The sequence below is a fragment of the Hermetia illucens genome, chromosome 3 (assembly GCF_905115235.1).
Source record: "Hermetia illucens chromosome 3, iHerIll2.2.curated.20191125, whole genome shotgun sequence".
In the NCBI taxonomy this organism is placed as follows: domain Eukaryota; kingdom Metazoa; phylum Arthropoda; class Insecta; order Diptera; family Stratiomyidae; genus Hermetia; species Hermetia illucens.
Window position 1 is genome coordinate 155098007 of NC_051851.1, and position 13493 is coordinate 155111499.

At 46.5% G+C, this 13493-nt stretch overlaps 1 protein-coding gene across 1 annotated transcript in view; it reads left to right on the top strand.

The window, feature by feature from the left end:
- The window catches only part of LOC119652819 (irregular chiasm C-roughest protein), a 626589-nt gene that overhangs the window by 36638 nt on the left and 576458 nt on the right, over positions 1-13493 (top strand). The gene's annotated exons all lie outside the window — the stretch shown is intronic.

Here is a 13493-nt window from a genome sequence, read left to right on the forward strand (position 1 = left end):
GGTTTCATCCTGCTGACTTGTTGGTAAAACTTCCGCGCCTCATGCGGTTGCTTCCTGTACTTTTCTAGTTCAGCTCCGTTGCTAGCTTAAATTCATCGTCAAACCAGCCGTTCCGACTCCTTTTGCGGCTGGGGCCAAGTATGTTTGTGGCCGTATACATGAGAACGTTCTTCAGGTGATTGTGAAGATCATTTGTTGATGCTTCATCTCCAGGTCCTCTGTTGACTGCGGTTATTGCGGCATCCATTTGCCTCTTATAGGTGTCGCGGAGGGTTGTGTTGTGGATGGCTTCAGTGTTCACTCTCACCTGATTCTCATAGGGGATTCTAGGTGGTATTGTTATTCGAGCTCGGAGCACCATGCCAACGAGATAGGGATCCGAGTCTATATTGGCCCCCCTTGTGACATTTATCGAGGCTGAGAGGTGGTGGAACTCGAGCACCACGTGGTCAACTTGGTTGAAAGTGGTCCCGTCTGGAGAGGCCCATGTACGTTTTTGGACCGCTTTTCGCGCAAACCAGGTACTTCCAACAACCGTTTCGTGTGACCCTGCTAATTGAATAATCCGCAGTCCGTTATCATTTGTTTTTTCGTGTAAGCCATGGGAGCCAACGTATCGCCTGAATATGGGCTCCTTCCCTACTTGGCTGTTAAAATCCCCAAGTATGATTTTAATATCATGTCTGGGACAAGCTTCGAGGGTTCGTTTTACTGCCTCGTAGAAGGTATCCTTCTCCGACTCTGCAGTCTCCTCTGTAGGGGCGTGAACGTTTATGAGGCTTATATTTCTAAACTTGCCTCGCAAACGCAGAGTGCATAGCCTTTCGCTTATGTTTTCAAAGCTGATAACAGCAAATTTCATTTTTTGGCTGACTAAGAAACCTACTCCGAGCACATGGTTTACTGGATGGCCACTATAATATATGGTGTAGCGGCTCTTCTCCAGGAAAACGGTCCCTGTCCATCGCATCTCTTGTAACACTGTTATATCAGCCCTATATTGGGACAAGGTATCGGCTAGGTGCTCATCAGCTTTATCTCTGAACAGGGAGCGCACGTTCCATGAGAAAATGCGCAAATCGGTAATCCGTTGTCGTTGCCGGGTTCGCCGTTGTAAAGTCCGTCCTGTCCGAGGCTCCCTTCGTGGCTCCGTAACACCGGTTTTGCCATGCACGGATGTCAGCGCTTCCCGACCCCCAGCCTGGAGGACCAATTGGTACAGTTTGTCCCGTTTTTAGGCGCGGGAGACTCGCCTTCATCCTTCTCCGTTGTGCCAAGTATGTAAAGTGGTCGGTATTCAAGACGGTATCTGAAGGTTACTTATCCTAGCGTGAAGGAAAAAATTCAGGCAATCGTTGAATGTCACGGGCAGCAGATCTGGTTGATGTTGCAACACCAGTTTGCATGAGTTGAGACCTGGCGTATTCTTTTTTTTCAAGGAGGACTACCTCTTCCAACTCTCTAAGGATGGAAAGCGGGCAACCTTCGATACCTTCAGGTTACCACCACCATTTCAAACGCGAAGTATTCATAATCGCTTGCCGAGAAGTCTTTCAGAACCACGGCCACCAGCGACGCCGGTAATTCCGATGCAAAAGTTACGTCGGAAATGCTTCCATCACAGCCTGGGTGTGGATTCTGTTCTTAAAACTACGAGCCCTGCTATTGTTATCACTTGGAACATTTGCTTCCTTCTGTAATCTGAGTGAATCATACCCTATTCAAGTGCCCTAGCACTAGAGTCACGCGCCCCTCAACCGTGCCCGAGATAGCATCCTCCAGAGCAGCCAGCCTGTGATAAAAATCAATATCGTCCCATTCTGTGCAAGATTGCCGCTGGGATACGTTGCTGCTAAACATCGAACCCAGACAAAGCCATCCCTTGGGCCTTGAATAAGAACTCTTAGGCGGGTGTTATCCCGAACCCACATGGAAGCGATACCTGATAAGTCAGGGTGCCATGAAGCTAGGTCCTAATTTCGATACTGTTCACTGATAAACAATAAATAAACTATTATCTCCACAGCAAATGGCACTAGGAACTCTGGCAGATTGCCCTTTGGTGCATAGTAATCGGTAGAATGGGTATTATATTAACGGTGTTGGCTTCTTCCACCGCAACACTCCTCTTGATCAACATTGCGTCCGGTAAGTGCCGCAGCATAATAGCCATATCCGACTAGTCGCAATTCTTCAGGCCTTAGCAGACTGTCGTAAGAGGCATTCAAGAGGTCCGGCCATAGGAGGGATCCCTGTGTTACTCTAGACGTTATCTTCATCCTTTTCCAACTTTCAAGCGTCCCATACACCAGAGAGTGATTTGTCAGATAATCCCTCAATATCCGTAAGAGTGCTTAGAATGTCGTTCCATCTTACAGAATTGAAGGCATTTCTGACGTGAAGCGTTAGCGTCAAACTCGACTTGCGACCGCAACCACCGTGAATCTCCTTGCTCTAAAACCTAACTCGCATGAATATAAGCCCTGGGGGCATATGTCCTTTCTGAGGGGCTACTTCTAGTGAGATTTTCGATCTGTTTCCTGGTCGTTTCAGCCACACAAAGTGGCTTCTTCCAGATGCCAGCTCGAAGTCATCCAAAACTCGCCATCCGTCCATCAGGGACATCGATAATTCCGACCCAAAGATTATATCGAGAACACCCCAACAGCCTGACCGCGGAGCATTGGGATAGATCCGGTGTATAATACTACTAGCCCTGGTCGCGCTGTCATTTCGGGAATCCGTTTTCCTTTGGCCCTTGCGTTGCAATTTCCCCGAACCAGGATTTGCCCCTCTGTTCCATAGCTGACGTCGTCCAGAGTTTCGAGTCTGCCTCAAAAGTTCGACATCGTGTCATTCGGTGCTAAAAAACATTATCTTTTACTTGAGAAATAGTCCTGAAGATGGATGACGTCCCGAACTCAGATAGCAGCGACAACTGATTTGTCGGAGAACCACAAAGCTGGGTTGTTCGGCTGCTGCCCTCTGATTAGTGAAAGATCAGGTTTTATTTCCGCAGCGAACTGCGCTAGCAACTAACGAGTGGATCGACTTAAGCGGATAATGAACTTTTGGGTACAAATTGTGTTAACAGCGTCCAAGCTCTATCCAGTTCTCCTCTGAAAATCGGACACTGCCCCCAACTGATAGTACCTACAGCATTTTCAACATATGCGGCATGATCCAAGCATAGAATGCAACTGATTGTTTTCCTGTAGGTATTCACTTTATGACTTACCTGGCGATATGTGTCGCATACTGCCATCCTATTTATGGACGTGTGCCGATGATGTGAAGCACTTAGTTGGGAGCGGCCCGGATTCGTTGGTGCAACAATCCAATGCAGGGTCTTGAAAGACCTTGAAGACCATAACGCTACTCTACAAGACAACAGTACACTGCAGGGGACAATGTGGTGAGCCTCAAGAATTTTTAGAGTGAACACCACTCCGGGCATTGGTTACCTCCGGACATTCGCGCTTGAAGTCCTCTTCTACTTCGTTCCTTTTTATGAGGCAGTTTAGTTCTTGGATGCCCATAGACCAAATGAGTTCTAGAATAAAAGTTAAAGCTTTTTCTCCCCGTAGTGGCTTGACTGCTTCATACCATTGTTTGTTACATTTGGGCCTAATTCGACGAGGAACCCACCACCCTTTTTTTTGGAATGAAAGACGTGAAAGACACTTCTACTCGCCTGAGACTTCCGCAAAGGAGTTGCGTCCCGTCGGTTTAGTAAGCAGACCTGGCATCTCCTACCTTTTCTTTTGGTGCTTCACCATTCAGAACACCGTGTTGGTGCCTATTGTTCCACTTCGGGTTTATCTTTCGGCCCTTGGACACTACCTGGGTGAAGTCTTCTTCATATGAAGTTTCCTCCTTTCGTTTTTTCTCTAATTCGCTTTGCAATGAGCTTACAGTGCTCTCAGCGGAGGGGTGTGGTCACTTTAGCTTTTCCCGCATCTTTTGTTACTTTCCATACCCGGCAATAGAAGCAAATATGATCCAAAAATTCCTCCAGCTCCATCAGCCCGTTTTTCACGCCTTTGCTGACGTTTTTCTAGAGAGACGTTGCGGTTCACATGCGCTCCATAAATGCCGTGCATTTCCTGATAAGCCTTTCTTCTTCAAATTTTCTAGGGATAATCGAATTCACCCTCACGCGGCTTACTATATATTCGAAACCATTTGCCCAGTTTCAGCGGATTCCTCTTTGTCTCTTTTTGGAATAGTGAAATTGCATGGTACTGAATTTCCCGCCTCCGTCTCGGGTGTAGATCCACTTTCCGAGCCTTCTCCTTAATCAGGCTGTCCAAATCTCATCGGATATTTTACCCTTTGCTGCCTTCTTCACTAGTTGCCGCGCCCAAACACAGTTAACTCTTTTTTTGTTCCTTTCTCCTTAGTTTTGTAATTTTGTTTCCCCATGGAAGTTTTGTCAGCGCATTGTTTGCAAAGAAGCGTGCCACAATTGCGTGTACCCTCCGAAACAAAGCCCTTACCCCAGTACCCTCAGGCCTGGTTTAGGCTTAGCTGATCCCGGCACTCATGGGCGGATCAACTCTCGCTAATATTGGTTTAATGTATACTACCCGACAAGGGTCCTGAAGAGGTGGGCTTCTGATACACTCCACAAATACCACCCTAGTATAGCATCGACGTCGGTAAGGAGTTGTTGATGGCTTTCGGAGCTCCCAGTGTGGCTCGACGTGTATCGCTCATTTGTAGTCCGTCGTTCACCAAGAAACTTTCATGAGGCCACTATCTGGCACGCAGGTATAATGACAGCTACTTGCTCGAGTACCTCCGAAACGTGAATGGGTCGCGCAAGGGCACTTGGTGCAGAACAGTGGAGAAGGAATGCAGACGTCTTCTGCGTTGCTATGTGGGAGTAGTATACGGAAAGTGACCAGCACTGTCACTCAAAAGCTCCAAAGCTTCGAATTGTTTGCTGTATGTCATCCGGGTACTCTGGCCTGATACTATTTCGAATACAGAACTTGATCGGTGTATATGTCAGTTAATCGTGGACGATGTGAACAGAAGGTGGAAATGGCAACAGAATGGTCACACAGTTAAGAGGAGCGGGAGTTCCATTGCTGGGTGTGCCATATTATGCAACCCACTCTCCCAAGACGTGTGATAAAGGGGTCGCCCCAATAGTAATAATAATAATAATAATCGTTGGCGCAACAATCCATGTTGGATCAGGGCCTTGAAGTGTGTTAGAGCACTTCATTCAAGACCGTAACGGTACACTAGGAGGCAATGTGGTCAGCATTGCGCTCGCCCCAAATCAGTCGAGGATTAGTGCGGGCGTTTTGAGAAATCCTGGGGAGAATTCAAAGGGTATTTCGACGAACCATGAACGATGGCGCCTAGGAGAGCTTGACACGGTGTGACCTACCAATGGGTCATCATCAATCGCGTAAGAACCAGTAATCGGCCTAGGCCTGACTTAATAAGGAACTTCAGACCTCCCGGTTTTACATTGAGGTCCACCATTTCGATATCCCTAAAAGCTTCCTGATGTTCTGGCCTACGTCATCTCTCCAGCTGGCTCTTCCTCATCCATATGGATTAAGGGACCCGCCCACCGCCACTTGTTCTGCCGGATTTTATCCACAACCTGACGGTCGTGATATTGACCACAGATTTCGTCGTTATGTAGGCTACGGAATCGTCCATCCTCATGTAGAAGGCCAAAAATTCTTCAGAGGAATCTTCTCTCGAACGTGGGAGATAGTTCGCATTTTTTATTGCTAAGAGCCCAAGTCTCCGAGGAATACATGAAGACTGGTAAGATCTTCGTCTTGTCCAGTAAGAGCTTTGACACTATTCAAATCCAAAGAACTTCAGGCAAATCAGCTTAATATCACTTTTGCCGAAATGTCTGGAGAGGCTGCTTGAGCAGCACATTCGCGAGAAAGTGCTAAGGTCACCCACTAAATGAAAACCAACATGGTTACCAACGTCGTGGGGGTCTGCTCTCCATTCTTCAGTTTCAAAGATAGAGGATGCAACTCTGAAAGGTAAGTACGCGATGGGGGTGTATGTGGACATTGAAGGGGCTTTTGACTGCGCGCACTTCCAAAAGCTCTGTGATACCGTCTAGCCGCATGGTGTTGACGAAACTCGCAGAGAATAATGTGTGCTGAAGTAGGTGTTGGTCGCTACCTAACAACGGAAGCGACGCAGGGCTGCCCTCAAGGAGGTGTGCTATCGCCACTTCTGTGGAGTATGCTAATCGACTCACTACTATGCAAACTGGAAAATTTGGCAATATACGCTTAAACTTATGTTGTTGACGTAGCTGTGCTTACTGTTGATCGGGATCTTGGAACGGCGTGTAGGAATATACAACATGCCGTTGATTTGATAGACAGTTGGTGCCTGAGACATGGTCTGTCAGTTAATCCAAATAAAATCCCAATGGTATTATTCACAAAAAGGAGAAAACTGAATGGACTTTACCTTCCAGAGATGAGAGGTACAACGCTTCAATTCTCGAAGAAATGAGATATCTGGCAGTGATACTAGACAAAAAGCTCCTTTGGAATAAACATGTATAGATAAAGATGAAACGAGCTCTCACAGCTTATGGGCTGTGTAGACGGACCTTTGCCTCGGCATGGGGACTTAGGCCTCAGGTAGTAATATGGATATATTTTGCTATCAGTAAGCTGATGTTCGCTTATGCATTCGTAGTGTGGTGAGTTAAGGTGAACCAAAAGAGTTTCCGCTGTAAACTCGCCACACTGCAAAGAACTATGTCTCTGGGTATGACAGGTAGCATGAGTAGGAGATCAGGCCCAGTTTTGAATGTATTACTCAATTTGCATCCCTTGGATTTGTGTATTCGGAGCACTGCAATTGAAGCAGCTCATAGACTGATTCGATAAGATCACAGAGCATTGGTAGAGTAATTAGGAAAAATGAATCCAGTTTTTGCAACGCCTTCTGTTTTTCGGATCTCCATACATCTGATTGGTAGAAGGCATGAAGTTATCTTGAAACTCCGCCATGCTATTAACATAGTATGCTGGTCCCAAGCCCAGGTAAAGGAGGAGGGTTTGAGGCAACGTACTCTGTACTATCCTCAGTAAAACAAAAATAAAATGCTGAGATCAGGGAAAGAGATAAATAGAGTATAGTTGGAGGTATTCTACTATGCTAAATCCTACCTGACCTCTCTTGGTGACAGGCTCCGCGACAGGTCGACCAAGAAAATGCATAGAATGTCGTTACAAACATGATGATCGGACTAAGTCACAGGCCTCGGAGAAATGCTAGGGCGTCCACCTCAGTCGACGCGGCAGGACGGGCCCCGGTCCTGTCGAGAAACGGGCAAGGGTTCTTGACGCATGGACGGCGTCAGGACGTAAGCAAGTTAGTCCGCACACAACGAACAAAACACATACGTGTCTGCACGCTAAATGTTGGTACCCTAACTGGAAAGACGGAGGAACTCGCAAGAGCCCTTCGGAAAAGGTGCATTGACATCTGCGCTCTGCAAGAAACCCGATGGTCTGGTTCCAAAAGCTGCGACATTGAACGCGAACGCGGTAAAAATGGCTACAAACTTCTCTATTTTGGTAACCCACACACTCAATATGGTGTTGGCATTGCCATCTCAGAGCGTTTCCGTCATGCCATTAAAGAAGTCGAACGATTTGATGATCGACTGATGAAGCTCACCATTATATCAGCTGATCGCACTATTCACTTCTTCACCGCGTATGCACCACAGACAGGCCGACCTGATGCCGAGAAAGATGCCTTCTGGCAACTTCTCGATGAAAAGACTTGTCGCGTGCCTGCTGACGATTACATAATCATTGCCGGCGACCTTAATGGTCATGTGGGTGAAAAGGCAGACGGTAACAGGTGCCATGGGGGAAAGGGGTTCGGAGCGCGCAACGAAGGTGGCGAGCGTATAATCGATTTTGCGGACACCCATGACCTTGTACTTATGAATACATGGTTCATCAAACGATTGTCTCATCTTTCCACATTTTATAGTGGGAACAATAAAACGCAAATCGACTATATTCTCATAAGACGTCAACATTTTACCACTGTCACTGATTGCAAAGTCGTTCCCTATGAGACCATCGCACCTCAACATCGGCCGTTGATTGCTGTCCTGCGAATTAAGCCACCGATAAAACGGCGTGAGGAACGCACTGGCCCGCCGCGCATTAAATGGTGGCGATTTGGTGAGAAGAACGAAGAAACGGTCTCACTCATACGATTGCCAACCATTACGAATGTGGAAGAATCATGGAACCAAATGAAAGACACGATCCACAAAGCGGCCTCTGCAACCCTCGGGGTAACCAAGCCGGGTAAGCGGTACATCAACCGAGATACTTGGCTTTGGAATGATGATGTTGAAATGAAGGTCCGTGAAAAGAAACGCCTCTACCACAAATTTCTCGACGATAAAACGCCTGCTAATTGGCAAATTTATAAGAATGCCAACCGGGAAGCAAAGAAAGCGGTCGCTGTCACCCGAGCGAACCATTTCAAAAATCTTGACGATAAACTGGACACTCGGGATGGCGAGAGAGATCTGTACCGACTTGCTAAAAGCCGTGATGAACGCACACAGGATATCGAACACTTCTGTTGTGTTAATGACAAGAACGGTACTTTGCTTACTGATCATCGAGCCGCGACGGATAGATGGCGAGAATACTTCGAGCAGATTTCAACTGAAGAATTTGCTCATCCTCCACTTCCACAATCATTGCCGACATTTGGAGCAGTTCCACCAGTCAGTGCAACTGAAGTCGAGGAGGCAATAAAACAAATGAAATCGGGGAAAGCAACAGGACCTGACGACATCGCATCTGAGCTCTGGAAAGCAAAGAGCTGGGACCCAACACCGTGGCTGAGTGAATTCTTTAACCGGGTTATTCAGGAAGGAAGAACACCATCTGACTGGCAAGAAAGTACCACTGTTCCAATATGGAAAAAGAAAGGTAGTCCAGCAGAATGTTCAAATTACCGTCCGATCCGGTTACTTTCCCATACCATGAAGATTTTTGAACGCATTCTTGACAACCGTATTCGCGAAATCGTTGAAATAACCGTGAATCAAGCCGGATTTGTTAAGAACTGCGGAACTACTGACGCAATACACGCTGCGCGGTTACTCATGGAGAAACACCGTGAGAAGCATCGCCCTCTTTACATTGCCTTTCTGGATGTAGAGAAAGCGTTTGACCGTGTACCACACGAACTCATATGGTATGCTTTACGACAACACTTCGTGCCAGAAGAACTCGTGCGCTGGGTTCAATTGCTCTACCACGATCCGAAAAGTAAAGTTCGAAGTATGGCGGGTGTATCAAAACCGCTTCGTGTCTCTGTTGGAGTTCGTCAAGGAAGTGCCCTCTCACCACTCCTCTTTGTCCTTGTTATGGACACCGTCACACGGGATATCCAACGTCCAGCGCCCTACACACTGCTTTATGCAGATGATGTTTTCCTAGCATCTGATAGCAAAAATGATCTCGAGCAACTTGTTCAAAAATGGAATGATCGCCTCATGCAACACGGTCTCAGATTGAATTTAAACAAAACTGAATTTTTGACGACCGATCCCCATGAAACAGGCACAATCACTGTCAGCGGCAGTGATCTGCCCAGATCTGAGCGATTTAAATACCTCGGGTCAACGCTATCAGCCAATGGAGAGCTGCGTTATGAAATTGCTTCACGCATAAACGCAACCTGGATGAAGTGGCGTTCCACAACTGGTGTCCTTTGTGATCGACGTATCAACGAACGTCTCAAATTTAAAATTTACCGCAATGTTGTCCGTCCAGTCGCTCTCTATGGTTCTGAGTGTTGGCCGACCATAAAAGACAATGAACGGCGTCTCGCGGTAATGGAGACGAAGATGCTACGTTGGACTAGTGGCGTCACACGTTTAGATCACATCCGAAATGAGGATATCCGCGATCGTTATGGGGTTGCACCGATCGTGGAAAAGTTGCGAGAGAGGCGTCTTCGATGGTATGGTCACGCAATTCGTGCAAACGAGAATTCACTTGCAAAGATTGGTCTGAACATCGAAGTCGATGGTAAACGACCAAAAGGCAGACCTAAGCAACGGTGGCTTGATACGCTGGATGGGGATTTGAAAGCCTCGAGATTGCACCCAGATCAGGCATTCGATAGAACCAAATGGCGAAGCCGATCACGATGAGCCGACCCCGCTTGTGAACGGGACAAAGGCTGAAGAAAAAGAAGAAAGAAAAAGAAGATGAAGTTATCTTGAAACGAATAGAAAACTGGGACGAACTAGAAGAATGCGTGCCAGGATATACTGACGTCTTCTACAAGTGGGCTTTTCTCTTGGGACAATACGCAACGGTCGATGCGATGCATTGCGCCTGTAGCGATAGTCAAGCTGCATTGAAATCGTTGAGTAGTGATCACTTGAAAAATCGTTCAGGAATATTGAAACTCTGTTTCCAGATTTAATATAGTGGAATTACTCTGGTTACCCGGTCATTGTGGTGTAGAGGTAAATTAAATCTGGGATGCTTCAACTTCCCCCATGCCAGGACCGGAAATAGCAATTGGGGTGTCAGTAGCATTGGCTGATGCAGCTATCAAAAACTGGGAACAAGTTTCCCATAATGACAGGTGGCTGAGCCTTAATCCTGCTAGACTCATCCAACTTTTCATATCAGGATCACACAAACATACTGCAAAGTTTATCCTGCGGAAAAGCAGAAAGACTTCCAGGAATATTGTAGGCATTCTGACAAGACATCATTTACTAGCTGAACATATGTTCAGAATAGGAATTTTTCGAGATGATACGTGTCTCTCCTGTAATGAGTAAGCGGAATCCAAGGAGCATTTCCTATGTGAATGTCTCGCGTATGGACACATGGGACGTCAGATTTTTGGTGCTGATGGGCTCCAACTGCAACGGGTCGCATCACATGCACTAACAGAAAATCTGCGATACCTAAATGAATCCAGGATTTTCCGTTAGACAGCGGAGTCGAATACAATGGGCCACTAAGGTCTGAGTGCTCACAGGCATACACATCCTTTAATCCTGCAGTCTCCTTCATGCACGGATTGTTTTTGTGACTACAATCAGAACGCCGCTCAGATGAGCACACCGGCACCAGTATATATTGAGTGCATGGCTCAGTATGCATACTAGTGGATGCAAGGCCTACATAAATTTCTATCGAACCATGGAGTGTTGAAACGCAGCACCACGTTAAGGTCAAAAGGTCTTTGATCGCGTGAGCATAATCCCCTATAGGGGGCCAACCACAGCAACCGAGCTGAACGCTCATGAAACAGGAATTCTTCTAAAACATGTAAATTCAGAGGCTATCCCGGTTCTCATGATACCAGTACACCCCTGGTAAGGTCAAAGCCACTTCAGATGAGTCCCCGTGCAGGCTCGGGTCTGATGGCCCGGATTAGGCCTTTAGAGCATTTGCCTACTGAAAGTGCTGGGGGTTTAACGTGAGTACGTGCCGTGTAGGCATAATCCCACGGTCCTCTTCGGGCACGGATTGATTTTGGGACCACAATCCGAGCCGATGCAAGCACAGCGGTCCTGGTTTATACTGAGTGCAGGCTCACCATTCATACCAGTGGATGCGAGGCCTATCTAATACCTCTGCGCAACTAAGGGGTACGGCACACAAGTTGTACAGCGCAACTCCACGCTTGAGCTCCGAGGAGCTCTGCCCGCGATGTAGGCATAATCACAACCACCATGAAACTCCCACTAGGGGGCCAATCGTAAATAACCGTGCTGAGAACACATCCTCCACGAATTCTCCTGGAGCATATGATCTCAGAGGGCCAACCCGGTTCCCATGGTACCAGATAACCTCCGGTGAGGCTTCGTGGCCGAAGCCACTTCAGATGATTCCCTTGCAGACTCGGGTCTGATCGCCCTCCTCGAGTACGTGGGGACGGAACTCCCCAACGGGTTAACTGGAATCAGCCAAGAGCGGAGAACCGCAACGGAACCTTTCATCAGCTCAATACCGCTCTGCGTACAGCATTTGTCTACTGCAACAAGGTCAGTAAACCAATGTAAAATAGCGTCTTCCGGTACCACCACTGTGGAGGTTCCCAAGGCAACTAGGTTTTGGTTTGGTCGACAAAGTTGCTGCCTCGTCTCCCCCACCGCTACTTCTGAGCGGCTCCTTTGGAGTATTCTTGAATATAAGAATTGGCATAAGTACCACGGTGAAAATTTCAATGATTCCTTTTTCCAATTGGGAATACTTCTTAGCAAAAGTTTTTAAAAGGCTCTTTTAAGGGATTCTTTTAGTTCGTTGATTCAATGTCTAAAGAGTACCTTTCTGGGGAAAGAAATATTTTACCTTCGCGTTTCATTTAGGGAATTTCCGACAAAATTAATTTCTCGATTGGATTTCCCTAGAATTATCATATAACTGACACGGGAACTTCTTTTCTTTTATTTTTTTTTCACATAGTAGATAAGGCAAATACATGGGAAGCTCCGTCTGCCAATCATTTTCGTTATTTCCTAATAAATCTTGCTCTCTTTAATTTCCTTCATCCAATTGCCCCTGTCTGTATTGTGCTGTGATTTCTTGCAAAGAGTGCTGTTTGGCACTGAACGCTATCAAAAGAAACTTTCCCAGAACAGCCCCTGTCATATACTCAACGTCCTAAGTAAATGTTTTCGGAAAATGCTACATCTTGGAATATTGAGATCGATAACGGCACCTAAACTCTTTTTCCACCCCCAAATACATAAAAGCTTAATCAAAACATTCACGCCACTTGCCCCCCTCGTCAACCCACATCCTGATTCTGGCTTCACCCTTTTCAAATGGTAGCTGCTCCCCAACAACAAACCACGACACATCTACCCCCAATGCATCGAACCCAAAAACTGGAAATGAATTCCCCATTAAAGCTCAACACCAGTCACGCTACACTTGAAAATGGTTGGCAAAATGTTCTTTAACTATACCCAAGGAACGAGAACCATTTTGCCGTCGAAAAGGATGCTTGTCTGCACGTTCGCCTGCATGCTTTCACCCCATACCATTTGTTCTCACACATAAAATGGAAAAGTTTACTTTCGGGCCCCTAATTAAAATCAAATTTACTAGACCCCAGACAGATTGATTGTGGGTAAAAATATACTAAAAGATCAAGGACTTGGTGTCATTTTTAGGGAGCGCGTTGTCTTCTAGCCGAGGGAGGAACACGTACGAACAGTTGTTTCATGATTTAATTAGTTCGCCGCCTTCGCACAAGGTCATTTCCTCGTATAATAATGTATTTAGATTTGTTGACGGGAGGATGTTTTGACTACCCGCATTGACTACCGCGTACATGCAAGCTGTCGAAGGGTCGAATGGCAGCTTTGATTTCCCATAGTTAGTTTTGTTACTGTTTCGGGGGAAGCAATAAATTTCACGTGAATTATTGATCAAGTTCATTTCAGCCAAGGGAAT